Raw genomic sequence first — 21,623 nt, 5'->3', positions numbered from 1 at the left:
TTAATAAACAGACAGGTAAATACATACTCATATCCTGGAATCACCAGGACAGTTCATGGGTTGAACAGGTGTTCCCCACAACTTCTAATACATCATCGGGCACATACACCTAAAGAGGGATAAGTTAGATACATATAAAAACATTACATCGAGGGACTGGAAGGGCTAATATCATTACAAACCATTCCCAGAGTGTCACTAGGTATAGCTGGGTTTGAGTTCCCCAATAAACATACTGAGCTGGCTGGGCTCAACGTGAGGCCATACCAGCATAGCAGCCATTTTAGGCCTGCCCAATGGTCCACAAAGGGATGGGCTAAACAAAATGACCAGCATTAGGCCTTACATCCCAGCAGTTCTTCACCTCTCCCCAAGGGGTAGGGACACCCCGTTTGGGACCAGGGAAGTGAGCGCACTACACTTTACCCACCATAGGGGACAGGGTAAGGGGGATGCCTCTGGGGGTGAGTCCCTCTTAGGGCACAGGAAAATCCCAGCGAGGGTGTGGTAAGTCAGACTCAGGAGACGGACAAGAGGTTGTTTTTTTCAAGTTGGTGTTTTAATAAACCAAAATAAGGCCTGCCTTGACCCTACTTCTAGGAGGTTCTCTTCCTAGTCTATAAAGAAAACAACATAGGGTGCTTGTCAGGATGTCTTACAACAATGCTCAGTACTCAATCCTCTGTTGAAACCTAATCTAACCTAAGTGCTGTCACTACCACTAATACAAAAGTGTAACATCAAATCAACCAGAAAAGGTCTCTCAAGGGATTTCTCTCTCAACCCTGAAAGGCGTAGCTGGGTTCTGACCCCCTTCCAGCGGTCCTCCTTGCTTCTCTCATGCCCCGTGCCTAGTGATGCAGTTCAAAGTGTCTCTTTATTTTTCCTCTTTTCCTTAAGGTGGTTGTTTCAGTTCCCAGCACAAATGTCTCTCTCTCTGGCCATGTGCCTGGTTGAACAGTTCACCCTGGCATGGGATATTCTTTCCTTCTCCCCCTCTTGTAGAATGTCCTATCTTTCCCCTGCTTGGGACCTTGTTTTTCACGCCAGTCTTGGGGCCCTCTGATTCTCAACCCGCCCTGGTTTACTGTATCTTTCACCCTGCGTAGGGGTTTCTGAGCTACCAGCACGTCTTGGGTTTCTGCTCTTGTCATGCAGCCCTAGGATACTGTATTACTCACCCCCGTCTAGGGGTCTGTGAACTCTGAGCCTGTCTTGGGTTTTTGCTCCTTTCACTCTGCCCTGCGGCACTGTATTGCTCACCCCATCTAAGGATCTCGAGATTCTCTCATTCAGCCAGATTTGTGCTTCTGCTTATTCCACCCCACCCAAGTACCACCTTGTCTCGCCCCATACCTGGTATGAACGCTGATGGACAGTTTCTTTCTGTTTGTCCCGTAGAAAGGACTACATCACCCAGAAGACTAAGTGGTGCAAGAGAGAGCCAGCAGTCCAACCGGGAGAGAGCCAGCAAGGAACTTCCGGACCACTTTGATCCTTTGGTTTTCGGTCGAATGCACTCTCACCTTTTGCATTCGATCCTTTTGTTTTCGAGACTTTAACTGGACACCAACCTGCACTACAGACACTCTACAGAACACAGACTATAAACAGGATTGCTCCTTCAGCGGGACGGCAGAATGGTCCATGTATCAAACCAGCAAACCCTGGACATTCAGGTTAATTCTAACATGAGCACTGGATTTGACTATAGGCTGGAAAGGCCGCCATTAACAAACACTGATGGGTCTGCGTTCAAAAATCGGGTGGGCTTAAAGCCTGCTGTGTGTGTTTTGGAAATTGTGACTGGCCCCTGTGGAAAAGAAAGCCAGTAGTTGGCCCGAGGAACAGAGGCGTTGCTAGGGAGGGGCTGAGGGGACTATAGCCCCGGGTCATTTGGTTGTAGCACTGGATAGAAGCCCAGGAGCTACAACCAAAAGGCTAGCTAGCCCTGAGTCCCAACAATCTCAACATTAGCGTAGCCCCGGACCTATTCCAGACCTAGCAACACCCCTGCCGGGGAACCAGCTGACGGGGAAGCCCATGGCAGGGGGAGGATAAAAGGGGGCAGTGGATCAGAGCAATATGGGTTGTCCAGGTGAGGTCAAGGCAGAAGGGGGAGGGCCAAAAGCCCAAGTGGAGGCAGGACAGTGCAGAGGTGGATTGTTGAAAGCATTCAAGGTGAGGTATTGTTTGGTGAGAGAAAGTGGTACTTGGGTGTGAGAGTGTGTGCAAGGTGATTGGGTGAGACTATCAGAGAGAGTGTATGAGGTGAATGAGAGTGAATGGCAAGGTGACTGGGATATGTAAAGGAGGGTGACTTAGGGAGAAGGGGAAGGAGGAGCCAGGAGAGGCAACATTTGAATTTCCCAGGGGTGTCGGTGACCAGAATTTACTGATGTTTCATTGACAGTATAGGAATATTTAGTGCAGCTTTCTCTTCATGGGGGGTGCCCAGGCCCTGGAGCACCCGGGTACTCAGCGCCACTGAGTGTAGGGGAGGTTAGTAGTGTAGAGAGAGGAGAGTAGCAGCATAGAGAGTTGCAAGTAGAAGTGTGGAGAGAGGAGAGTAGTAGAGTGGGGAGGACAGAGTAGTAGTGTGGAGAGGCAGAATTGTAGTAGAGAGCAGAGAAGAGTAAGAGTAGGAGAGAGAGAACGTTGAGTGGTCAGAGGGGAAGTATGAGCGAGGGATAGACTACAGAGAGTAGAAGCAATACATGGGAAGAGAGTTGTGAAGGCATCATGAAGCAGACACAGACAACAGGTTCAAGTTTGGTTCACAAAAGATGTATTAACTTAAAAAGCAGGATGGACTAAGGACTAACTTGCCCTACGCTAAGGTGAGATTTCCCTACCTAAAGAAAACTAAGAGTAGTCTGTGTCAGGAAGTCCAAATCAAATGTCTATCTGTGTCCACAACATATGCTTGCCCTCACAACTAACTGGATACTAAGTGTAAGGATGTCAGCATCAAAATGAATAGTGTTCACAATAAAACTCCTTCCAGATCTTGGCTTGTAATCAGCGCCCCTTCCCCAAGTTCAAAATAGTTCACAACATATCGGGGTTCTCTTCCCCGAGAGTTCAAATCTTCCATTTTCTAAAAAACAACACAATTCCATGGGGCACTCTCCAGTTCTCTTGATGTTAGTACTTTTCCCTAGTTCAGATAGGCAGTTCTGTTTCTTGATTTCAAAACCATCTAAGAGATTGTTGCAAAACAACAGCTTCTTTATGGATACTTTCAGTGGATTTTCCATAAAGGGGGCTACTCAGTCTAGGTGCAGTTGTTGGACCACATGGTCCACCCATTATAGGTCAAACAACTGATACCTCTTCTTGGCTGCTTCCCATCAACAATATACCACTGCTTCAATTTAACATCATTGCTTGCTTAATTCACCAGTGTCACACTCTCCTGATACCGTACCGTGGCTTGGTTGGCCACTACGCACTTGTTACACTTTCCTGTATTCTTCTTGCTCTTGCCAATGCAGGTTTCCTCATAACATGCAGTTCATTGAACTGTTTTGGCTGTTACCAGTGTTCGCTTTCTCATATCATACCCTTCTTGGTAATACCCTTCCTGGAATTCTCTTGACTTTGCAAATACTTGTTTTTCAGGCACTAGAGTTTGTGGCATCCGCTTCTTTCACCATATTTCTTTCACTCCACTCACGAGTGCTGAAAACTTGCTTTTACTCTGTTCGGCATTGAAAACCACTTATATTGACTTTCAGTTCCTTCGGTATTCTAAAGTACTTGTACTTGCTCTGTTCGGTATATAACTGTACTTATAATGGTTTTTTTTTTGTTCAGTATTCAAAACAATGTTCATCGCATATTCGCCTGACAGCCCAGTGTTTCCCACACTCACCAGTTGGATCTTACGGTGCTGCAAGGTCTCTGCTGCCACAGGTTCTTGCCTTCCCGTGCGGTACCTCACTTTCTCTCCCAGTGGTTCTTCGTGGTATTGCTCCACCCGCGATGTTCCACTGGCAGTCAGGATTATCACTGCACTGCTGATCCAGAGGTGCTTTCCCAGCTGCTGCCTCTGCCTCCACAGCTGACTCCATTTCTAAAAGGATGTCAGCTTTTAAAGTTGCTGCCACCATAATGAATCCAGGAAAGGACAGAACGCTCCCCATTAGAACAGTAGTCTGCCTTACTCATGCTGTCCTCTTCCTCGTCCCAGTACACAGATGAGGCTGATACGTGTCTGTACTAACAAAATTAGGCTGATGTGTGTTTGTCTCAACAAAATGAGGATGTGTCTTCCTAGTTGGTCTCTTCCTCATCCCAATGTTGAGATGGTGTTTCTTGGGGAAAGTTTGGAGGCAAGAACAGGGAAAGGCCTGACAATAGCCTACAAAGGCGTGAGGGACATAGGGCTCATGATGAAAAGGAAATTGGGGATATCATGTCTTACCCAAGGACGTCCTCTCCCCACTACCCATGTTTCCTCCCCCCAGGTGATCCTCCCTCACATATCCACCCTCAGGGTCAGAAACCAAAAGCGATGGCCTTTACCTGGCCACCCCGGAGGAAGATACAGGGTTCAAAGAAGTGAGCACGCCATCAGGTCCCTCACATAGTAGAAGAAAGAGAAAGGAAGGATAGAACATCAGGGCGAGGAGAACAAGAGTGTCCAAGGAAAGGACCTGGTGAGACCTGGCGTTTGGAAGGCACGCTCCTGGTACTATTTTATTGTGGGACCTAGGTTAGGAGTCACCTAGAGTGTTCCAAGATGGAGAGAGAGAAAGAAAGATTGTTTGCCATAATGACCAGCCAGTCAGTTGTTAGTAGAGGGTACAAATCTCTAGTGAACATCCTGGTGTTTAGGTACACCTAGGCTAGTGAGGAAACTGCCCAGGGGAGGTCAGAGAGAGAGAGAAAGAGAGAGTGAGAGACAGAGAGAGAGAAAGGGATGGCCCTTAGTGAGCCCCCTTTCAATTTCATCAATAAAATCCCTCGAGCTGTCTTCCAGAGTTGGTGTGTTCTTGAGGCTATCTTTGACAAATGTGTATTTTGCAACACAAAATGAACACTCTGTTTTTCTTCCATTTAAGCAGCATAGTGCATACGATGTTCAGTCTTGTTCTCCTTTCTTTAACTATGGACACTTTTTATATGGTTGACTTCAAGCAAACTTAACATTTCCTTTTACACACCCTTTATATCTTTTTTCAAACCACTAAGTTCTTCGGGGGCTGCTGTCCTGCATATTCAGCAAAGCTCTCTATCTCTAACTTCTGGACCAGCCGATAGCAAACATGCCTGCTCCCAGAGACCGAATGATCTAGAGATATCAAGTATTGCCACACGTATGGTGCCTTTTAACAGATCCCTTTTTTTAGTTGAACCAGGATTTTCATCAAAACGATACTTCGTACACAACTTTCAGGACTAGCTTACTATCTCCCAAAACCGCTGGTGCCAAGCCGACCCACAATCCTGTGCAGGTGAAATAAATACAAATGATGACTTTTTGAGTCCATGAGGGAAGCGATTTTCAAACTCACTATTTATGGTAGAGTAAACTTATTTACATCAGATTTACACTCTTAAACATAATGATTAAATATAGACTGAACTGTCCCAAACCCTAGGGCCACTGTCTAAAACACCTGCAACCGTGCTCAGAAAACCAGAAACACAAAGGCAAAATGAGGGGCCTCTAGAGGTGGTTAGGGGTACCGCAGCTAAACTAAATCACAGCAATACATCACAATGGGTGTCAATAGCAAAGTGAGTTCACTACCACCATTTAACAGCACAGGTTACTGCACCAGAGTTAAGCAAAGCACATAGGTTAAAGCATAAGCATATGCACTTGAAAACATGGTCAAATGCAAGGGGGGTGGGAAGTCAACCAGGCAGCAGACAGCACAGAGGGGCTGCAATGGGGGGGGGGGGATCTAGCCAGGGCCTATCAAATACTCATAAGTACAGATTTCCGCAAGTGGGTAGTACCCTCACACAATGGATTTTTAGCTGAGGCAACACTCAGGTAAGGTCTGTGACCTTTCCTACCTGTGCAATATTTTGTTTTCTAGCATAGTTTAAATCCTGTGTGTTTGTTCCTCGAGTCCACTTTACTGTTTATGTCCGTGCACCCTCCCCCTCCAAGCACCTGATTGGCCCTTCTACTGTGTTAACACCAAATGAGAGTCTTTCACCCAGGGACATCATTTTACCAACATGCCAGAAGTAGAGGAAGTGACATCACAGGACCCTTGACCTCTGATGACATCACAGGAATTGATGTCATTTGACCCCACCCTGAAGTAACATCACGGGAAGCGATGGTACATGACCTTTCATCCCTTGACAAAACAGGAAGTGGCATCACATAGCATTGCTCCTAAGTACACTACAAAACATATGGTTAAGATATCACTGTAATGTGATATACATTTCATACAAGAATGGATCACCATATGTATCGTTAATATCAGTGTGTATAGGCCCATATTACCAGATTACTGTTAATGCAAGCAGATGTCCAAGGCCAAATGATAATGTTTTATTATATAGTACTTACGTTTAAGGGCTTTGGATATAACAAATATATATATACAATATCATCCAGCCTGTTTTGCTACTCATTTATCAACCTCAGAAAGATGAAAGACTGAGTTGGCCTTGCCGCGATTTGAACCAGCAGATCACATACACACATCACAGCAGCAAGCACTCAACCTACTGAGCTATCTTACCGGATATAGCCATCTTCCTGGCTATAGTAAAATGAGCAATTACGTGTCTGCATGTTCTCAAAGTCAGAAAGCAAATTACACTCTGTAGTGGATACCATTAAACTGGTAACAGATTTCACAGCAGGCCAGTTCATCTGTAGGTCTAGTGCAAAGTTGGCCACATGTCAGGCATGCATGGATCCATTTTCAGGCTTCAGAGGTTGGCAAAACACATACCATTGGGAGGGTTCATAACTGTGTATTAAATAATTTAGAGTAGCGCAGGGAAAGCAGCGCACTCACACGACATCCCACACTCTGGACACTCGTTACCTCATACATGCAAACAAACATCCTGGACAGCATGCCATTGAGATAGGAAAGATAGACACATTTCAACAAAGCATTAATTGTGGCATAATGAAATCAAGGGCCACTTTATGTGCTATAGTCAACCGTTTCTACACTTTAGACAAGCTTTTAGGCACAAGAATGTTGTCAAGTGACTGAGGACACCGAGATGGAATGTCTTGTGATGATCGTAACAGAGACAATGGCAGAAAAAAACATGCTATAACGCACTTGCGAAAAGCAAAATACATAGTGCGAAATTGATGCTTATTCTGTTTTATATGCTTTTTGGAAGTTTTTGTCTGCATTGGGAATTTGAGGTGTTTAAGAACAGCCTAAATCCGTGGCTCACCCCCTGATGTGTGTCTGAAATAAACCTTTAATGAGCCTAGCAATTATGGAATAGAATTCCATAAAGACAAATGATTTGTTATTCCTATTCTTTCTTATTTAGGGTCACTGCTCAACACTTCTGGAACCCCCTGTTTTTTTTTTAAAAAAGGCCTGAACAAGAAAGCCAGCTACTCCAGAAACAAAGAGCTGCATGGCACTGGCCACAGCCCAGGTCCCAGTGCAGCAGGCTCTACACAAAGTGCCAACTGATAATAGACATTACAACAACACTACTAATGATACAATGACAAAACACATTGAACAACTAATGAAATTAGACCATTAACTTAAATAACTATTGGTTGCAGAAAGTGTCTAACTGACATCCTGCAGTTAAGCACAGAGGGGGAAGGAAGTTTTGGACCTTCCTCCATTCTAGGGATAGGAAGAATAGAAAAACACAATGGGCCTCATTACGACCCAGGCGGTAAGGGGTTAACGGCGCCGTAAAAGGTGGCGGCGCCGTTAACCCCTTACCGCCTAATTACGAGGTCCCTTTGCGGGTCCCTACCATAACGGCTGGTTTTACCAGCCGTTAAGGAAGGAACCCGCAAAGGGACTTTCGAGGTAATTACGGTACCGCAATTTGCGGTACCGTAATTACCGCCTTCCCCATTCCCAGTGAGCCCTATGGGGGCAAAAATGGGAATGGGGAAGAGCCAATGGTGAATGGGGAATCATCCACCATGGCACAATCGGTAAAATACCGGCATCAACCATGGCGCTGATAGCGCCATGGTTAACGTCTGGGTCGTAATGACCCCCAATGTAAGATTTTCAAACTGTCACAAACTGAAAAGTCTGATAAATAGGATCTGGGGATGACCTGGCAGCAAATCTGTAGCTCTGGAAAATGCAAACCATTGAAATGAATGCAATCCTTAGAACAATATGATTGTTCTTAGCAGATAACGGCTGTCTAGAGGAAGCGATGCATTTTAAAAGCACACTCTAAATTAATGTTTTCCCCTGGCCCAAAGCAGTGTAATAGTGCATTCTAAATTCCATCTGCAACTAAGACAGGACTGATCTGTATTTAAGTCACACGGTGCAAATGGGCGACTGGCCAGTAGTCCACCTACGCCGGGTCTGGGGCACAGAGACCACTGCCTTGGGGACCGGATAACAGTCTTAGTACTGCCTCTATTTTGAGGTGTTACAAAAAGGCTGTTTCTTCAGATTTCCTGAAACAAATTGCTAGGCCCACCTGGATAGGCAGTATGGATGCATGTTCTGATTCACTCCCGGAGATGCCCATTGCATGATTTGGTTTTTCTGGGGGTTTGCTTTACACTCCACTCCAGCCGGTCCCTACCATGGCCAGACTGCATCCGACTATAATCCCCTACCCCAACAAAGTGTCTTTTAGCTTTTTATGTTTTCATTTGGGACATTTATTTGGGGCTGCCTTTGGGCTTAACCATTATACTCAGCAATTGTTTGTCACCCAGTGAGTAAAGGGTTAGCTGCTCAACCAAGAGGCTTCAGTATTACTCTCAGCTCATTCACTTGAGAAAATTATGTGATCCTGGTTAAATCATATGTTGTAGAAAAATAACCCTTGCATACTCTTTGTAGTTGCCCTAAACAAAAAATGGTTTTGTGATTTACTTGTCACAAAGTGTTTCCAAACTCTTTAATAATTAGAAACATAATGCTAACATTCAAAATAATATATATTTAAAACTATTTTAAAATAAATACTTAGTCATATAGTTTACTGCGTGGATCAGTCTTAGAAAAAACGACTGTGTTATGTTTATAAAGGAGCACCAGGAATTCCAAGATGGCCGCTGGGACGCGAGCAGTGTGAAGTGAGAGCTCTCACCCCGGCGGCAACATAAAAATGGTGAAATATCACTGAGCAGGCCCTCGGGCGGGGACACGAGTCGGAAGAAGTTTGGGAAGCTGGTACGGCACCTGCAGGGACTCCGGTGTGCGTAGGACTGCGGCTGATGCGCAGTGGCGGAATGCAGCAGTGCGAGTCGGGCGGCCCTGCCATTGTCCCCGAGCAAGCCGAGGCTGAGGATGGTGCAGCCTCTGGCCCCCTACCTCTTGGGTGGAGCAGCAGATCAACTGGAGCTCTGGCTTGATGCCCGGATCACCGAACAAGCTGCATCAGCGTGGCTAGGCGGTGTGCCATGGGAGCGGAAAACCAACACGGGATAGCAGACTCACGGCAAGCCCGGGGTTGGGAAGGGAGGAGCGACCACCGGTCATGGCACGGGCCAGATGAACTACAGGCACAACAAGCTCAGTGCTCACCACCCACGAGCATCAAGGTGGGTTTGTCCTGGGGTGGTGGTAGTCTCTGGATGGTCTCTGGACATCCCCAGGCACAAGACTTCTGAGGCAGCAGGGAGCCTCGCATGCCAAGCAGGCCCTTTTATAAACGCAGAGGCCTAGTGACTGCACCAGAAGGAACGGGCCGGGGAAATCAGTTCCCCCAGAGTGTGGGGCGGTGGGGGAGTCTGCACTGGGTGACATGCGGTTCTCTCCCTCACCGCCACAATTAACATCTTGGCACCGGGGGCCCGAGGCTCAAATCAATGAGACAAAACCTAAAAGGGACCATATCTACAGCATGGCACCGGGACATCAGTGGTGTGTGTCCCCTCTCAATATCGAACCCTGTTCGAGGGAAGAAGCAAAGCTGACTGGCCAAAGGGGCTATTTACCGGCACACGCCAGTAGCAGGGGGCGAGAGTGCCTGCAGAAGGCCCTCGTGCGTCCCTGGCAAAGTAGAGGCAGTGGAGCTCAGGCTGGTGAGGAGGGGACCGGCCCCACCCTGAGAGCACCCAGATGAGAGGTGGAACCCGGAGAGGAGGCGGGGGCACCACACCGGAGACTGGCCGATAGGAGGAAAGATCCAGGGGGCTCCATGGGGCAGTAGCTATTGATGTCGAGGCACAAAAACAAAGAGCTCAAGGAGGTGACTCCAATTTCCAAACACGTGCAAACAACGCATGAAGGCACCTTGTATATGCTCTGGTGGAAAGAGTGGGAGACAGACTTGTCCGCAGAGCTGGATTTATCGAAGCAAGAGGAGCCTGCCGCATCACCAACCCAGATGGCAGGGCAGGTGGTGACCAAAGAAGTATTCCAACAATGCTTCCAGGAATTCACTGAAAAAATTACAGAGACCCTCCAATTTCAACTGTGCTTGATCAGAGCAGGGCTGGCCCAGTTGCTACAGGAGGTGAAAGCCGAAATTTCAGAATTGGGAGAGAGGACCTACGCGGCTGAAAATGCCATCCAGGAGCTGACAGAGGACACACGCAAGATAGATGGCTTAGTTGAGCAACTTGCAAGGGTCACTCAGAAGTCAGAGATCAAGAGCAAGGACCTTGAAAAATCACTCAAGACGATCCAACATAAGGATAAAGGGACTGCCGGAAGGAGTGGCAGATCGGGACTTGTGAGAAAAGGCGCAGCAGGTCTATGCAGACCTTTTGCAGTTGCAGACTTGTGGGGAGGTTCCTCTGTATTGGATCCACCGGGTGGGTCCTAAGAGGGGGGAGTCGAGCACCAGACCAAGGGATGTGGTGGTGGCACTACAGCAGTATGGACAAAAAGAAATCATTTGTATTGCCACCAGGAAAGCAGACCCTATAGAGGTCAATGGTATATAAATACACCAGTTTCAAGATCCGGCCCAATCCACACTGGTGAAGTGGAGAATGATAGGGCCAGTTGTCAGGGCTCTGGCACGGGCCCAAATGAAATATAAATGGACCTTCTGTCAGGAATCTGTCAAGTAAGGACAAAGTCAGTGAATATGTCAAGGGAAATGTGCACACTATCACACAGTGAATGGTTTGAGTCAAACAACATACATGCAGGAACCAAGACTCAGGTATACTAAAACCCAGGAGTGCAAACGAAGTGTGACAACAATACAAATATATCAAAAGGGATGTGGGGTAAGCACTTAGAATACTCCTTATGACTGTAAGGAAAGTCAGCAAGCTCCTACCCACAATTGCTATTGCAGGTACTGACAGCGCTAAGCCCACATAGAGGGCAAGCAACAACAGGATCTGTGATCTAACACTCTAGATGGTATTACATAAGGAAACTTAAAAACAGTACTCACGAGGACGAGAAATACCACTTGAATGTCAGCGAGCCCACGAACCCTGTTGATCAAACAGGGACCCCGAAAGGCTGTAACAGCAATGGGAGGATAACTAAATACATGAGACTCAAGACAAGGGGCAAGTAGGAATAGTGATTACAGAATAGTGAGGAAAACATAGGCATTCACACAGGAGTTAGCTACAACCGCACACCACACCTAATGATCAATGGAAAGTAAATGCAGAGGTGCAAGGGAAACATGGAATGGATTCCAAGAAAGGTAAAGGAACAGGGAAAACGAAATTACAAAGGCACACTTTCCCTACCCATAAAAGGAAAAAAGGCAGAAGCTAATCTAAAAAGGAGGAAAGACTAAGACAGCAAAGGACAAGTCAGAGAAATATAGAACACAGGCAAACTGGGCTGTACCAAAAGGGAAAGCACTGAGAAATGCTGCCTGCAAACAGGGGAAGACAGAAGGGAAATCTGGAAATCAGAAATCTATTAAGCAGATAAATTCGAAATCCAAGGATAAGGAACAAGCAATGGAAATTTGGAACTAGGCACAAGGCTAAGAACCAGGAACAAGGGGCCAGTCACAATAGGAACACTGCAACAATGACCAGCGCTGGATTTAAGCAAACTGAGGCTTTTAAACCTGCTTAACGAGCACACGCCGCAGGGGTGCTGCTTGCTGCACCTGCAGCCACAGGTGTTGCCTATCCTCCACCCGGCCTTGTCCTGAAAGAGTGGAGATGAAGCAGTGGGCCAGGCATTCTGGGAAGCATAGTCATTTGATGAAATCAGCATACTGGCTGGCAAAAACCTAGAATGGATCCGGAAGGGAAGTAGTTTGGCAAATAAGGATTTAGCGCTCCCAATTCATTACAGCACTGTAGCATAAGGTTCGGAAGGAAAGTCCAGTAGGGAATAAACCCCAAATCATGCCCCCAAGTGGTGGGAACGGGAGCGAAGGAAGCGGACCGTGACACCTTCCCTTTTGGTTTATTGTTTTCATTGGACGGTCAACAGCACCACATCACCACATGTGAGGAAGGTCTTTGGATCATTATTTTATTCATGTATCTGTTTGTCATGAACTTGGGGCAAGAGGGAGTTACACAGCAAGACCCAAGGATAATGTGTTAGTCAGCCCTGGGGAAGCTGTGGGAGTGGAGGAAAGTTCCAGAGTCTGGTCACAAGAAGAGGGCCCCGAGTGGTCTGGCCAAAGCGGTGACAAAGACAGTCACTCCAGAGGGAGTGCAAGATCACTCTAGTTTGGGCTCCTCACCTTCGGGAAGGGGGTGAAAGATCCCAGCATGTTGGGAACAATTCACCTGGGGGGCAGAGTGGTGTAGGCATCGGGGGTGAGGAGAACAGAGGGGTTTCGGCACTTGGGATTTCGATTAGTTTATGGGTCCTGCTATACCTGCACATTTTTTCTCCACGTGGTTAGCGAGACTCAGCCCCTATGGTGTGTTGCATGGGATGGGGTTAGGAGGGTTAAGTCTGACTGGAGATTGTTGGGAGGGTGGGTGCAGTGGAGAGGGTGTAGGGGCAGTTAGGGATGGTTAAGGGGGAATGGGGGGGACTGCAGGACACAAGGGAAATGTTACACCAGGTTGATCATGGGGGATAAGTAAATGTTTCGGCTGCTTATGATCAATGTCAGGGGGCTAAATTCCCTGGTCAAATGGAGGAAGGTTAAGTATTTCCTGGGACGGGAGAAGCCCAAAATAGTGACATCACAAGAGACCCACATACGCACGAGGGACAAGCATAAAGTGAGAGTTAAGGGGTACCCCCATATCTTAAAATCGAATACCCAAGGGAAAACAGGAAGGGTCCTAATAGCCCTCAGGGAGCTGTCAGGATTGCACATCGTAGCAACAGAGGTGGACAGGGAAGGCAGTTGCATCTTTGCACAAATCTGGTGGGGGAGGGAACAGTATACGGTGGCCTCAGTATATGCACAAAACACAGAAGTATGTTTTTATACGGGTGGTGTTAACAAAGCTAGAAAGGTTTGCAGTGGGTCAGTTAATAGTAACAGGGGATTTCAATATAGCATGGGACCCACTAACAGATAGGAGTGCGAAGATGTTCCCAGTGCAAGGATGCCATTCTGCAAAACTGAAGGCACGACTGGCCCAACTAGTCTTAGTGGATTTCTGGAAGGAGACTCAAAAGGGGACCAAGGGGTACACATTTTACTTCCATGCACACCGGTCCTTCTCAAGGATTGATTACAAATGGGTGTCGAGCACATTATTGGGGCAGGTCCAGAAGATGGAATTCGGGGCCATAACCATATCCGACCGTGTCCCCCTTATGATCTTGATACAGCAAGAGAGGAACAGGTGTGGGTTATGGCGATGGAAATTACCGGATCAACTAATTAGGGACCCGGTGATATGTGAGGAGATGCATGATAAAATAGGGGAATATTTTAAAAGAAATTGGACTCCGGAGGTGCAGGAACATATGGTATGGAATGCCTTTAAGGCGGCCATGAGAGCGGAATTTATAGCAAAAAAAGAAACAACTTGCAAAACTCCAGGCCGAGTTAGAATCGCAATTAAAGGGAATAATGGCCAGAATCGAAACGGATGCAGAGGTGGCCCTCAGGAAAGATTATAGATATGTCAAGGGTCAGCTGGAGATTCTTCAGACCAAGCGAGTCCAAAGATCCCCATTGTATGCACGGCAGCAGCATTACATAAAAGCAAACAAAGCAGGCCGCATGCTGGCACGGCAAGTGAGGAAGAAAGAAGCGACTAGGTTGATCCTCCACATTAAAATGGGGCAGGGGACCATTAGCTCCTCTTCGGAGGACATACTGCAGACATTTATGGAATCTTACTCAGTGCTTTACTGCTCAGACTCCCCAAGTAAGGAACAAGAGGCCTACTTCAAGCTCTGTCCGCTAACAAACATCATGTCGGGAGAAAGGGAGGGGTTTGAGGTTGCAATTACTCCGGAGAAAGTACGGACAGAAATCCTGTCGCTACTTGTAATTAAGGCCCTGGGTCCAGATGGGTTTCCGGTGATCTTTTATAAGACATTTAAAGAAATATTGGTCCTGGTGCTGGCCTCTCTTTTTAATTCTTTTGAGGTTTTAGGACATATCACACAAACCATGAATGAGGCAATGGTCATGTTGTTCCCTAAACCAAATAAAGACGAAACACAATAGCCCTTATTAGTATATCCTGATCAGTCTGGCTTCGTCAAGGGGAGGCAAACATTTTATAATGCGAGAAGGGTGTACCATCTAATAGAGATGAATAAAACGGGGGATGCTGCGTTGATAATCACCCTAGATGCCGAAATGGCATTTGACCGTGTTGAGTGGTTTTCCTTATTTCATACAATGGAGGTCATGGGGTTCGGGTCGAGATTCCTGCAGCTGGTCCAGGCCAATTATTAATCACCTATACTGCAGTTGGCCATCAATGCCATATTTCACAGGGGATTAAGGTTTCACGTGGTACCAAGCAGGGATGCCTGCAGTCCACGGTTTTGTATGCGATACATCTGGAGCCATTCCTAGCGCAAATTTGTGCTGAGGGGGACATCAGGGGAATGCAATTTGGGGGGAGAAGAGCACAAAGTCGTGGCATTCGCTGATGATGTGCTTCTCACAATCACTGACCCAGTTATGGTGCTGCCGGCTTTTACCACTGAACTTAGGGAATTCGGCTCTGTAGCAGGTTTAAAAATCAACACACATAAATATGAAGTGATGGTTCTTAACGGGAGGGAAACACTAGCATCGGGGGCATACAAAGTATACCCCTGTATAAGGGGGCACAAGGGCCTCTGTTGTCTGGGGGTACAGATCCCCAAATCGTTGGGCTCTATCTACCAGGCCAATTATCCCCTATTATTGCAACGCATTAAGCAGTGGCTTGGAAGAACCTGGGCCCTATCAATATCATGGACAGGGAGGACAAATGTCATTAAAATGGTAATACTCCCCAAGGTGCTATGCTTCTTTTAAGCCCTACCGTTGGCGGTTCTACAGACATTTTTCAAGGCTTTGCACAAGAGGGTGGGGACCTTCATAGGGAACGGGAAGAAACCGAGGGTGGCCTTGAAAACACTAACAGCGCCCATTCGCAGAGGAGGGTTGGGTGCCCCAAACTTTAAGATCTATTACCAAGCAGTTCAGGCATGGGTAATACGGGAGTGGTTCATGCGGAATCAGGGTAAGGTGTGGCAGAGGATGGATAGAGCTATAGTGGGTAGGCCCTTGGAGGAAGTTCTGTTTGGCCCTAAGGTGGACAGATTGAGCAACATGTATCAAAGCTAAATCACGCTTTGGTAGGGGACATCTGGGGCTCTTGGTGTGACAGGTGGGCCAGAAAATGTTCCCCTCCCTGCTGACAACGCTGTTACACAATCCCCAGTTTCAGCCTGGGGTAGAACGAAGAGCCTTTTCATGATCGGAGGCTGCGGGCTGTCAGAAACAGAGGGATATGGTGCAGGGCACTTGCTAATGGACCCAGGGAATAAGCAAGCTGTGATTAGGGAGCTCACTCCCTTTGAAAAGTATCTGACAACCAACTCAGGGGACCATCATATGATTGCGGAACTCTACAGGCTATTTACCGACACGTGTTATGTCTGGAATGGGCATGCATGAAACAATGGGAGAGCGCCCTGGGTCACCCAATACCAGAGGAGCAGTGGTGTAGGCTATGGCAGTGTATACCAACACTCACAAGGGCACTCCAGATCCGGGAGATGTGGATAGAAGTCATGATGCAACGGCATCTAACCCCAGGAAAATTGCACAGGTATTATTCCGCAGTGTCATGGGATTGCTGGCAGGATTGCGGAGAAATTTGCTTCTGGGGGCACATCTGGTGGGTATGTCCAGCTCTTCAACCTTTCAGGGACAAAGTCAATGCAGCTATGGATCAATCTTTGGCCCCCAAATTAGCAGAAACTATGAAGAGGTAATGCTGGGGATGGGGGATGTGTTAGAGATTCTTCTGACAAAGGCTCAAAGAAATGCATACATGATTCTTAGTATAGCAGCATTGTTGTTGGTGGCCCAAAAATGAAAAAAAAGACTGAGTTTCCCACTGAGCATGACTGGATCAGCAAGATTTGGCATTTTGTGTCATTGGAATGGGTAACATACGTGATTCAGGGGACCACAGGAAATTCAAAGAGGACTGGGACTTGGTTTTGGGCTTCCTCCACAATGACTACCATATGAACTGGTGCCCTCAGGGAATCTGAATATTGGACTTGATTTGAAGACCAGGGTAGGCAATGAGACGAGGAGTGTTTCTATGATACTCACTGGGTGGCTGCTGTCAGGGGTGGGGGCGGGGGAGGCAGGGGTTAGGCTGAGGGTGGTGGAGGGGAGAGGAGGTTGGGGTGTTCGTTTCTTCTGTATCATTGAAAACTCAACAAAAATGACTTTAAAAAGAAGAAAGGAGCACCAGCCCTTCTCATAAAGAAGATTTCTGGCTTGTAAACCTTAGAGCAACACCAGCCAAAATGATTGCTTCTTTTCCTGTGCGTGGGGTGCTGTATTGCTCTCCTCAGAGTACACGTAAAATCATAAATCACGAATGCAATTATAGAGCCAATACTTTGAACGCAGAAAGACGCAATAACTCGCAACCACACGCTCTTAGAAAATAATGAGCACTTATACGGCTATTTATTCAAAGTTTAAAAGCAACCAGTGATAACATAGAAATAACTCACAGCAGTAACATAGACATAAATCACAGAAGAAGCAAAGAATGCAAAAGGAAATACATCACCGTGAGCGTAACTGGATTCCACAATTACACCAGCCAGACACAGGATCTACAAGGCAGGATCTCATCCAGAAGCGGCTGGAAGACCCCGGGAACAACCAGGCAGAGAGTACCACAGCTCACAGGAATGCCGGATGTAAGCGTCCTCCTCCGGCTGAAGTCTCACCTGACCACCCCTGGTGCCCCGCATATATGCACACTCCGAAAAGGGGTGGCGATTCTCAACCCTTCTGGAAATGGCACTTGCGCATTGATGAGCAGCCATTGGTTGCCAGCTGGGTCAATCGATAGCCACCCTCAAGGAGCAGAGTGCCTTCCTCCTCTAAAAACACGTTCATAACAAACCATAACAAAGTTAGCTTTCCCAGCAGAAATGTCCTTGACCGCATACCAGGTTTGGAAACATGTTTTCCTCAGTACTGTGAATCTAACACCAAGCAAAATGTGTGCAGCTTTTCACTGCGGCATGAAGTAAATATCCATCATGGCTCCGAGCGCTCTCATAATGCACTGCGCACTAGCGCCATTTTAGTTCAAGCATAACAATTCCACCCTTGGATATTTACCTTCCATAGCCCGGTGGCAAAGGAGCCGGTCTCTGAAACCTACGAAACATTAAAACTAAATTGAGAATACATTGAATACAACAACAACAAGCTATTGTGATAGCTAATATAATGAAAATGCAAGCAAAAGCGTAACGTAGTGTACCCCCAATATCAGGTATCTATGAAAATAACCAATCCCACCAATTCCCAGTACGATCTCGAGACACTTGAGAAATGAGATCCCTCAAACCTCGAATATGACTTTCAATGAATCGTGAATGGTCACTTAAATTGAAACAACACATACCTTCAAATGCGTTACACCCTAAATTATGCTTTAGCAATAGGTAATCAACAGCAGCTCTGTTCTGCAAAGTTGCTCTTCTAATAACTTGACTATCAAGGAGTAATTCTTCTAATGCCTGAGAAGTATGATTAAGGCTTTTGACTGCTAAACATGCTAATTTCATCAAAGATGTGTAACCCCCAGCAGCTAAACCCCAAACTCCCACTAATGAAAGGGTTAATGCTAGAACCTCAGCTTCTGATAACAAGTGTACATGTGAATCACAATCAGGAGATAGACCCACAGATTCGAAAGTTGACCTTGTACCTCGAGTTATCGCTGGGTGTTAAGACGGATTTCTGAACTCTGTCCTGGTGGCGCAGAAGTTCAGAAGGCCAACCTAATTACTTGGAACAGGGTAACCTCTGGACAAGCCAGACCAATCAAGGTAGCGATCGCGGCGGTCAAGACTAGGTCTCAAGAGGGGTGAGGGTGACTGAAAGCCCGCAATGAGCACACAAAGCAAGAGCGCTTACAAACTACTCCAAACAGTTGTTTATATCAAAAATAGATACACATTTATTATAAGGCCTTGAAACTAATAACCACAGTAAAAGCAGCAATATACAACGATATTAAACCAACACATACACTATCCACCCAATATATATACAGAATACACAGTTTCACAGCATTAGCAGCACGAAATATGTTATCCACCTGCAGGGGAAGGAAAACAGGCAGTGCGAACCAATGCGTGTGATATGTCCGCCTTCTGAGGCCCCTAACTAGATGGTAGTCCAATCCCTACGAAGAGTGGAGCCTAGCGCTCAAAAGTACCTGCACACGCCGGTGCCAATGGGCAGAAGGTGAAGCTCTTCGGAGAACGTTGGACAGCTCTGTAGGGTTCCCTAATGAAGGAGAACACGGTCCGCGACTCTAGCGCAGCCTCCACTGTGAGGCAGAAGTAGGGCGCGAGTACGGACAAGGGGAGCTGTATTTACAGCGGGGAAAAGCAAGGGGCACTGCAGGAGGGCGACCAGATCCTAGCTAATCTACTCACCGGTCCCCGAAGCAAGCAGGCCCGAGCTTCTCCTCGATAGATGCAGCTTCTGGCAGGTTCTGAAGAGCAGGGAACGTCTCGTCGTCGTGCAGAGTAAAAAGACGTCCCGATCGAAGAATCCTGCACAGTTTTGTCGCCACGGCAGGGCAACGGAACGGCCGGGTGTATTCAAGCCAAACGAGCACCGTTCACCTCTAGCTTAGGGTTGCTAAGCAAACGAAGCGTGTGAGCGTGCCCCGGACTCAGAATACCACCCAACCTGTCGGCGATTACAGAGCAGGACTCCTTAGTAAGCTGGTCAGTCAACTGGATGGCCCAGAGACACTTCCGAAGGCTTACGGCAGGAGTTGATGAAGGTGCCGGGAATAGCTGGTCCTGCTATTCCAATAGGTCGAAGCGCCAGTACAGGCCTTCTTGTTCGATCTTAGGTGGAAAGGGCTTCACCGGACGACAGCAATGAGGAGCAGAAGTTCTTCAGGGGGTCACCAGCGATTCCTCGGTCCAGCCTCGTGTTCGCAGGATACTTGGCTCCTGTATCCCTGGGTTCGTAAGAACTCAGGAGATCGACCTGGTAGTGGTGTTTCCAGCTCCCTCTTATCCACGGTTCCCTTCGCGCCAAAACGGAGGGGAGCCAATGGGAGATCCGCTCATCAACCCACATACCATACGTGGACCAATCACGGACCACAGTGGTCCCAGGCATTCACACCACCCTAGACTCTCTGGCACCCAGGATGTGTATTGGGACCAGACAGCCCAGCCCACATCCTGGGGGCACTCAAACGACATGTAGAAGCCCGCGAAAGCAACCGTGTTTCGCGGGAAACTACATGCCCAAATAAGGAAGGCCCCGGGTCGCCTGACCTGGGGGAAGGTAAAGGGAGCAAGACGGACAGTGGACGAGACAAAGGAGCCTCGTGGTCCGGCCATTTTGGGTAGCCGGGCCACCCTTTTGTGTTCGCGGCAAAAAGGTGCTCAGAACGGCAAAAGGAGCTCAAAATAAACCAAATGATCGCTGCCACCAGCCCAGTCCCTGAATGACTTGCACCGATCCAAAAACCATCCTACAAGAGTGTCTAGGGTCTGTAGAAGGCTAGAGACCCAAGAGAGCTGTAACTTAGCTTACAGTGCCCTCTTGTGTCGTGTTGCACTAAAATGGCGACACGATAAAAGAAACTACGGGAAACAGCGTTCCCCGGTACTGACTGTCTTAAGGGCATGTCAGTTTCCCCGTAAGAAAGGAGCGAAAGCCCAGAGGAGTACGGCAGAAGGCTGCACTTCTCTGGCAAAGTCAAGAAAACAGGTAGAAAACAATAGCAAAAAGTTTAGGGGTTGCCACATGGAAGGAAAGTTCCCTACAATAACGAAATCTTTCCTAACACTCGCCCCTCCCAGACTATGGACAGGGGGAACTAATCCACCCCTGGATGAGTCTCTTGTTCAGGTCGGTAAAACATTCTGGACAACCCATCAGCATTGCTATGTTGGACACCTGGCCTATGCTCAATAGTGAAGTCGAAGCCTTGTAGACTTATGGACCACCTAAGCAACTTTGGATTCTCCCCCTTCATGTTCATTAGCCACTTTAACGGCTTATGGTCAGTCTGCACAGTGAAGTGGGTCCCATAGAGGTAGGGCCGCAGCTTCCTTAGGGCCCACACAACAGAGAAACATTCTTTCTCTACCGTGGACCATCTGAGCTCTCTGTCCTTAAGCTGGCGACTAATAAAACCGATAGGGTGTTCCTTACCCTTCTCATCTACTTGTGATAGTACAGCTCCTATCCCAGTGTCAGAGGCATCCGTCTGCACGATAAAAGGTCTTTGATAATCAGGGGCCCTGAGCACAGGGGCCTGGCACAAGGAGTCTTTCAAGCCATTGAAGGCCTTCTCACACTCGTCAGTCCAAGTTACCTTCTTGGGTTTCTTCGGAGTTGTGAGGGCAGTCAGCGGAGCAGCTATGGTGCCATAGTCTGCCATAAAATTGCGGTAATAACCCGTGAGTCCTAAGAAGGCTCTCACTTGGGTTTGTGTAGTGGGGGTAGGCCAGTCTTGTACTGCTTGTACTTTACTGGGGAGAGGCTGTATCCTTCCTCCACCTACTTCATGCCCAAGGTAAACCACTGAGCCTTGTCCAATCTGGCATTTACTCGCCTTGATGGTCAAGTGGGCTTTCTGAAGAGCCTGGAGCACAATCCCGAGGTGTTTCACATGGTCTTCCCAGGTGGCACTGAAAACTGCTATATCGTCCAGATATGCAAGACAGAATTCGTCCAACCCATTCAACACATGATTCACAAGCCTCTGGAAAGTGGCAGGTGCATTCTTCAATCCGAACGGCATTACCCGGAATTGGTAAAGCCCGTCGGGAGTTGAAAATGCTGTCTTCTACTTGGCATGTTCTGCTAAAGCTATTTGC

This window comes from Ambystoma mexicanum, chromosome 4q, assembly GCF_040938575.1.
Source record: "Ambystoma mexicanum isolate Mex_15411 chromosome 4q, UKY_AmexF1_1, whole genome shotgun sequence".
NCBI lineage: Eukaryota > Metazoa > Chordata > Amphibia > Caudata > Ambystomatidae > Ambystoma > Ambystoma mexicanum.
This window is presented reverse-complemented; position numbering follows the sequence as displayed.